At 35.7% G+C, this 9,118-nt stretch overlaps 1 long non-coding RNA gene across 1 annotated transcript; it reads left to right on the forward strand.

The window, feature by feature from the left end:
- The first annotated feature begins 4,704 nt into the window (after window positions 1-4,704).
- On the forward strand, window positions 4,705-6,335 carry LOC125190979. Its single transcript, XR_007171009.1, has 2 exons — window positions 4,705-4,960; window positions 5,981-6,335. It is a non-coding gene; the product is annotated as an uncharacterized LOC125190979 (long non-coding RNA).
- Window positions 6,336-9,118: the final 2,783 nt, after the last annotated feature.

Below are 9,118 nucleotides of genomic sequence, written 5' to 3' on the forward strand. Positions count from 1 at the left end.
CTTATACTACTATAAATTACTTATATATTTAAGAGAAGACGAGTAAGAGCATCAGCAGCGCGGCTCGCCACCGGCTCGATCTCGTCCCGGCGAGACCGCGTTGCAAAACGCATCTCGTCCTGAAGAGACAGAACGTCTCGTCAGGCGTCGCACGCGGAAGGGGCCGGCCACGAGCTGTCTCGCCACGCGCCAGCGCCACGTGGTGCGCGCTGGCGCTTTATGACGTCATAATTTGTTTTTTTTTTTAATTCGAAATTTTGAAAAAAAAATTTCAAACGGTCGATTTTTTTTTATTTTTCTTTTATTATTCTATAAATACTCCATTCCTCTTTCATTCTCCATTCTACACACAAACACTACACTCATCTATTCTTCTCTCAAATATCTTGTCTCTTTTCTCTCCAATTTTTGAAAAATGTCCGGCGATGGAAACTCGGCTCCGGCGGCCAGGTTTTCGGCGGGTTCGAGTTGAACTCGTTTGGCGATTGGGCGGGCATGTACAACGTTTTGGGTACTACCGATACCGGTTCGTCGCCGGGCACCCAAGGCTCGACGACTCCGCCGGCGTACCAAACACCACATTTTGATGTGGATGCATACTATCATCCCTCCCCTCAGAGGTACGGGCAATCCCCAGGATTACCCCAAATTTCGGAGAATTTTCCGGATGAACGCACTTTGGAATACCGGCCGATAGGTGGAGGCTCCGCCCGGATCGGCGTCAATGCCGAGGTGGCCGAGGAGGAAGAGGGCGACGGCGAGGTTGTGGTGAACGACGACCGTCATCCATACAACCAAAATGAGACGTTGGCTCTGTACGACGCTTGGATCACCGTCTCGTACGATCATGTCATCGGGAATCAACAAACCAACTTGTGTTTCCGGAAAAAAGTCACCGAACTTTACAACGCACGAAGGTCGAAGAAGACCTTTGCCCGCAACTTGAAGATGCTCCGCGGTCATTGGGACCGATGCGACAAAGATGTCAAAAAATTTTACGCGATATACAGGGTAGAAGAGGCGAATTACCAAAGCGGAGCCAGTGGAGCCGACATTCTGAGAGCGACGTTGCGGCTCTTTAAAGACGACATCGGTAAAGATTTCAAGCATGTCGATGTTTGGTCGCAAGTCCACCACCTTGAAAGGTGAGCTGGCGGTGTCCAGTCGGGCTCGGGCTCGAAATGCACGAAGCACACGACGCGTGGCCAATACTCGTCTAGAGAGGGTGGCGAAGGCAACACCTCACAAGAGGGCACGTCAACCGATGATGCAGGGGGGGTCTTACGGTTCACGACGTCGGCCGCAAGGGACCAAGGCGGCGAAGGCGGCTAGAGCGAGGGGGAGAGGGAGGGGGAGGGGCCGCGGCGAATCAAGCCAGGCGGGCTCGGGCTTGGGCTCCGGCACGGGCTCGAACACCCTAATGTCCATGTACTTGCTCGCCACGATGGCTGACACTTCAAAAATGAGTCCTCCCCAATTTGAAGCCCATATGGACGGAATTGAGCATATGAAAACTCAACTTGGTATTCGGTCTCGATCTAACTTGGGTGCACCACCACTGACTTCGGGGGATGATTCGCCAGCGGAGTTGTTTTTATAATTTAATTTAGAGTATTTTAATTATGTATTTTTTTTTTGTAGGATTTTAATTATGTATATTTTTTTATTTTTTAGGCCTTTAAATTGTAATTTTTATTTATTTAATGAAGTGTGTTTTTATTAATTGAATTTGTTGGAATTAAAAATAAAAAATGAAATTGAATGAATAGTTAAGAGATGAGATGGTTAAGAGATGGAGGGATGCAGGTAATGTCTCTTAGTTAAGAGATAGGCTGAAAAGTACAATGGGACACATGAATAGTTAAGAGATGAGATGGTTAAGGGATGAGTAAGAGATGGTGTTGTGTATGAACTAATTATCCATTTTCTTTTTACCTTCTGCCTAGCTAGAGAAGAGAAGGGTAAATACACCTTCCACATATACCCATTCTCTTGGAGTTTCTATAATATATCTACCAACATCACCAAATCTCCGTGTACTTACTTTCATAGGTCACATTTTTTTCAAGAAATAAATGTGCATTATGCATCCAACTTTTAACTCAACCATGACAACAACTATTGTTTGATATCTGTAAATAGTATGTAGTACTAGTTTGATATCTGTAATTTTTGACAGCCGGAATTCAGGAATGTGTATATCGGATTTTGCGTTAGCCCAACTCAAGGGAAAATGGAAAAAGACATGTTTTGAGTTGGCAAATTATACTAATCAATTTATTTTGTTTTTTCTGCAATGCCAAAAGAAGTATCGAGAACTAGTGCGTGGATCTTCAATAAATTCGATAAAGGAAGTACACACACGCAATTCGTCGAATTAAATTAAAATAGGCCAATCTTTAATTCCCATCTATTTATAGGCGGCTGTGCAATTAATAAATTGTGACCCCCTCTCCCACATGTCTGAAGAAGAAAAAAAAACAAATAATGCCTTTCGCAAAAGTATTGATCACTACCAGCGCATCACATTTACAATTTTGTTTTGCCTCTGAGCTGAATTTCGAAATGTGATTGTATAAAAATTGGGACGGTGTATGATAATGGAATCTGCTGTCGACATTGAATGTCAACTCGTGACTACAGTCTACAGCTGAACAAGATTTATGATCCAAGTTATTGGTCGCAGTATTTCTACTTTGCTTAATACAATAAATGTAAAAGTTTGTGAGAATAGTTGTTGTGACATTTATGAGATTAAATTGGTGTAATTAACAATCAATGCCAGCGTTTTTTATTTGGCAGAAAGCAGAGATATGCCAAATTTTGATTAGAATATTGAAATGAATGTCTCCGGTTTGTTGTGGCAAATCACAGAACTATTTTTTTCAAATGCTCATCAATATTTGTGTTGTGGAGTAACAAATTAACATGGATTTGTGGAAAGATTAAAGGTCAGAGATGCATATTAGTTACAGAGCAGAGGTGGATTTTGATTTTGGTGAATGAAAGAATTGAACTGAGTAAGCTTAAAAAGGCAAGATCTATATTGTTGAATATATAATGCTAGCAATGGTTGATTATATGTTGATGTTCTTGATTGAAGACATTTCATGAAATAAAAGATGGGTTGAGAAAGTAATAATTGCAACGTCAAATTTAGAGATGGCAATATGGTGGATTCGAACATGAGACCTCTGGTCGTGTGCATTATTAACTAACAAGTGCTTAACTATCTTGCAGATGGCTCCAAATACAAATTGATTTCAAACTGGTAAGATTTTGAGAGGAAACCGTGGAAATTTTTGTGTTTTGGCAGTGTTACAGTCTATACCCCAAGAGTGGTGAGATATGGGATGACATTGTCAAAAGATGGGTGTTGGGTGGTGAGTATAATTTTCTTGATAGTATTTCTTTAACTAGTTCAGCATCGTTTAAACCGTGGGAGTTTGTTTTCATGGTCATTCGTCTTCAACAGCCGTCAAAATGGTGTGTCGCTGCTGCCAAACATCGAGAGAAGCTGATGAGTTTTGTGGTTTAGGGAATTAACTGTAAACTTTCCTACTGCTCTGAGAGACAAAAACAGAGGATATGATTGGAATGTTGTTAAACTTTGTACTATTACAGGATGTGAGGACTAAACATGGATATTGAATCTCATGTTTCTTCTTCCTTCTTTCTTCTTTTTCTTTTATGTTTGGGTCCTTGGTTGATAACTTGATATGTATGACTTTTCATTTTTAGACGTTTCAAACCATGTGAAGTATAAAAATAGTCTCACTTCGTTTTCCGGGCCTCAAATCTTTCAGATATGGTATACAAAATAATAGCCCAATTATGAATAAACTTTGACCCAATTTGTGATTTAAACAAAATTTCGAAAATATTTTAGTACAGTCTCCATCTTTTAATTTGTACCCTCCTCGGTTCTGTTCGGCCTCTTAGTTTGTGTATATAATAATCAGGATTGCAGCCTGAACCATGGTACTATTTTTTTTCCCTCAATAAAACAATTTTTTCAGTGTTTTTTTCTCTCCCAAATTTAACATAAATTACTAATAGTATTGTATCGCCTCTATTAATAATCTAAATTAAACAATAATGCAATTTTAAATAAAATTTAGAAAATATACCTCTATCGATATTATTTTCTGCATCCACTCCTACGATAAGCTGAATATTGGAGAATTTGATTTCTCTCTGTATTATCGAACAATCGATGTCTTCTTATTTTTTTTGGATGAATGAACATACATTTAAAGGTCACACTACGGAGGACTGGACTATTGATCACTTATTACATTGATAGAAGCAGGGTTTATCCGGGATGTCGATGTAATGAAATTATCAACCATTCGTATAAACTTTGTAAATTAATTAATCAAAATATTTTATTATAATTTATTTTTGTTGACAAGTCAAAGTAATAAATTGTAAAAGTAGTATATTTCTTATTTAGTTGTTAAATATCTATTTAGGGGAGCACTATGGTGACACCATAGTTAAAATGACAACCTAACATCATTATACACCGTCCGATTTCTTAATTAGATGGATGAGATTGATTTGTAAGATTAGAGTACGAATTGCTTGCCTATTAAAAGAATATTGCTTGTATGGGTATATTTGTCATTTGACCATAAATGAAACTGATACAGATTTGAAAATCACAATTAATTTGGACTCTGATTTAGAATTTCTCTCACACACCTTTCTCTTTCCCCTATTCTGCAATTAATCGGTGATCTCAACCTAGAAACCCTAGGAAGAAATCGTTGCTTTCCACTAACTCTCTTCGCCTCCATCCAAGCGTTGCAGCAGTCCACGGAAGAAAGAGCGCCGCTGCTGAAATCTATCCAACCTTGCTCTCTCATCGTTTATGATTGCATCTGGTGGAGGGCGGCACTATCTGCTATTCGTAGATGCCCGTATGATGCTCTTGATTCCTACTCCGACGCGACAGGTTGGGTAATTGTGTATGCAATTTTTTGACTTAGTATCGCTGTTGATTGTTGGGTAATTGGGTAATTGATGTGTATTCAATTTTCTGATTAGTTGGTGATGGTTGGGTAATTGATATGTATTCAATTTTATGAATCGCCATTTCCTTCTAATCGTTTGGTAATTGATGAGTATGCATTTTTTCAATTTGCTATTTATCTGTACATGCAATTATTTGATCTATGTATGCAATTTTTTTGATTAAGCTTATGCATTGATTGCTTGACGAGTGTGTAGTGAATTGCTTGATTAAACATTATGGATTGCTTTATCTATGCTTAGGTAAAAAAAAGTAGTAGTGAATTGCTTCACTGCGATTGATTAAGCTTATGCATTAATTGCTTGACGAGGGTTTGGTGAATTGCTTGATTAAACATTATGGATTTCTTTAAATAGTAGTGAATTGCTTCACTATGTTTGATTAATTGCTTGTCTACATAATACATATTGCTTGCCTTGAATCTAATTCGTTTGATAATTGCTTATTCAATGCGTTAGAAATGCTTGTTAAGTGTGTTAGAATTGCGTGTTAAACAAAGTGCTTGTTCATTGAGTTAGAATTGCTTGATACGCATTGAAAATGTGGCTCAAAAGGCATTTCTTACCAATCGTGGAATGTGCTTTTAAGTACATTATTATTTAGCTATTTCGAATTGTCTGGTCATTGGAATTGCTTGATAAAGGTATTGCTTTTTCAGCATGGTATAATTGCTTGTTCAAAGTGTTAGAATTGCTTGATAAACGTGTTGCTTGTTCAGAGTGTTAGAATTGCTTGATAAACGTGTTGCTTGTTCAGAGTGAGAATTACTTGTTCAAGCTTATTAATTGTTCCTTTAATTTTTGCTTTAATAAAGCATTGGATATGTGTGTCTAAAGGCATGTGTATAATTTGCTTATTAATGGTTGAGAATGTGCTTGTTAATACATGATAAGCGTAATGGTTTTCGTCATTCAATACATGACACGGTTAAACAATGGTTAGAAAGAGGAAGGTAACCGCAAAGCTGCAGAAGAGGACTCTCGAAGGAAATCTGTAGAAGCTCAAAATAAGTTCTTGGATGACGTAATGAGTACAACAACACACCACTTTGAAGAGACGCAATAGAAGGGACCCGTTGATGCTGAAAAGATAGTTGCAAAGTACCACAGACCTTGAACGGTGAATGATGTTTTAGGAGGATGAACGTTATTGTGTTTTGTTTAAAATTTTTTTTTAGGAAACTAACTCTTGATGGTAGATGACTGTTTGTTTCTTTTGATGTATACATTGATGGTTTTTGGGTTACTTTTTGTTTGGTGTAGACATTGAATGTTAAACACGCATAACTCATTATTTACAATGGTAAGCAAATTCTGACACATTGACAAACAAAACAAACTCTTTTAACATATTTGACACATTGGCAAGCAAATTGCAATACAAATTCTGAGTTGAGTACAAACAACTTCAAGCACTAATCTGTTTAAATCCTTGGTAATACAAAGCACTAAATGATAAATTGACATGCAATATGTGATGCAATTAAATTATAAAGAAGAATATGGAATTAATGACAAGATATGTTATTTCATATAACGAAGCAAGCAATCTGGTTTTAGACCTTGGTTTTTGATTTGTTGCATATATAATGTTTTTAGACTATTGTTGACCTTGGTTTCATAGTTTGACCATGTTTTTTATGACATTTATCATCATCTGGATTTATGCAAAAACATAAGCGTTATATAGCAGAGGGTGATACGTTTTTAATACAGGTGTTACTAAAATAAAATAGAGTGCAGACCTTCCTTAGTAAAGAAGCAATAACCAACAAACAAGCATGCAATCTGGAAGTCATTCTTTACGACAATAAAATTGAGTTCATTGTGGAATGTTTTTAAAAATGTAGTATGCACACTTTGCATAACAAAAAAAATGCATTGTTTTAATCAACAATCTATTAAACATATGTAATCTTCACATTTGGTGCATTAAATACGATCATGCAAACTACACCATAAAATATGCAGTAACCAACAAACGAATATGTAATCTAGTAGTCATACTCTTCGACAATGAAACTGAATGCACTATAAAATAGTTTCAAAATGTGGTAGGCAAACCTTAAATATTAAACAAGCAACATAAATTGTAGTAATCAACAATCTATTAAATATATGTAAATGAGCATGCAAACTTCCCCAAGAAAAGAAGCAAAAACCAACAAAAGAATATGCAATATAAAAGAATTTTGCAATCTAATACGCATTATCACACAACAATGAAATTGAGTGCTTTAGCGAATGGTTTAAAATACAGAGTATGTAATAAGCAAACTACTAACAAGCAATGTCAAGTATATTCATAAGCAATCTGTTAATCAAACTATGTTCGCCCAAAACAAACTACGTTAAATTACATACGGTTTTTCAATGAAACAAAAATCCCTAACTCTTTTCCTCTTATCACTTGCTGATAATGTTGAGGAGTAACTCTCAATACTTTGCCCAACCTCTTCCATCCCAGCTGAAAAATCGTAGAAAGCAATCCCCTCTTCAATTTTATAAAATTAGGAATTGCTTACCTTCTAAAAAGTTACAAATTACTGATCTCCATACAACCTAACAGTTCTTCAACTCTTTATCATTAATGATATCATATTCCAGATCGTCTAAAAAATCATGGCCGCTTTCTTGTCAATGAAAAATTACTGATCTCCAATATAGCATCACTTATCTCCATTGATCGATAATAAGAAATCTGGAATCGTGAATTGCTTATGTTGGTTAAAAATTATAGATTGATTTTCTAGAGACGAAGAAGAAGATTCTGTGAATAAATTTGACTTGAAATTAGGAGGAAGATAATGAAAATAACGTAAATTAAGGAATGAGAATAACTGCTCCAAAATGTATCTGCCCTCTTTACCCTTTCACGATGAAATATCATTTTTTTTAATTGAATTTCCCCTGCCAGGTGGCAGGCTGTGTGCTATCCGTTTTCAAAATCTAATGGTGTATTAGTGGCATGTTGTCATTCTAAATGTCGTTCGTCTTCTTAACATCTCCATATCTATTTATTTTTTCAAAGAAGCCGGATAAATGAATTTATATTGATGATGTAATCACCAATTCACCTTTTATTCTAAAAGGCTTTATATTTGGACTTGTTTTTATTCAATTGTGTTCGCATGCGATATCAGAGGAAAATAAATAAATCATGCAATATTATAAATAAGTCGTGGAAGGGGTCATTGAGAGAAATCATCGTGGATACCACATCTCTAATATTGTCACTGCTAAATCAAATTAATTAGACTGTAATTATAAAACATAAAATATTGCTAAATTCAGAGTTCATCAACATTTCCAAATTCATGAAAACCAAATTAAAATAATCCAAAATCTGAAAATGCTGAGTTGTTTTTGGAGAGATCGCGTCTTGTGAGATTAAATCCCCGAAAAAATGTACGCCACTAACCATGAATTTGGGATGATACTGCTGAGTCACGGGTGAGTTAGTCAATTATCTAATTTTTATGCTCTTTCCACGCAGCAATATTAATTATGTAATCATGTATTGTAAATAATGTTTGTTTTCTATTTTAATATTTTCACAGATCATTTAACTCAATATACACAGACCTGATTAATAAATGATGGTTTTAGTTTTATTCAGTAATTTGTTTACCAGTTTCAATTTCGTTTTATGCGACTAAAGAATTTTGCAATTACTACCCTGTTCATGGTTGGAATATAATTTTGCTTCCACAATATTTATGGAGTTTTCTCAATAAATTAGCAGTTCATGTAAATATAATTCATAAGAATATCGTAAGATATGAAACAAGAAAATGAGGCTCGGAATTACTCACTTGATATAAAACAAAATTGATTAAATAAAAGTTTATGGACATGGTTGGTAAAAGTATGAATAATTGGAAGAACCTTAATATAAAAGTATATTTGTGTTGGGATTGTAGCATTGTATACATTACTTTGATATATATTTTTCGCTTTGCATATGGTTAAACCTATACGGATTGTTTTTGGTCGTTTTTAAAAAAATTTAAAGTAACTGAAGTTGAACAACACTTATATATAGCTTGCAACATCCCTCACTCATGCACTATAGGATGAG

The sequence above is a fragment of the Salvia hispanica genome, chromosome 5 (genome assembly GCF_023119035.1).
Source record: "Salvia hispanica cultivar TCC Black 2014 chromosome 5, UniMelb_Shisp_WGS_1.0, whole genome shotgun sequence".
NCBI lineage: Eukaryota > Viridiplantae > Streptophyta > Magnoliopsida > Lamiales > Lamiaceae > Salvia > Salvia hispanica.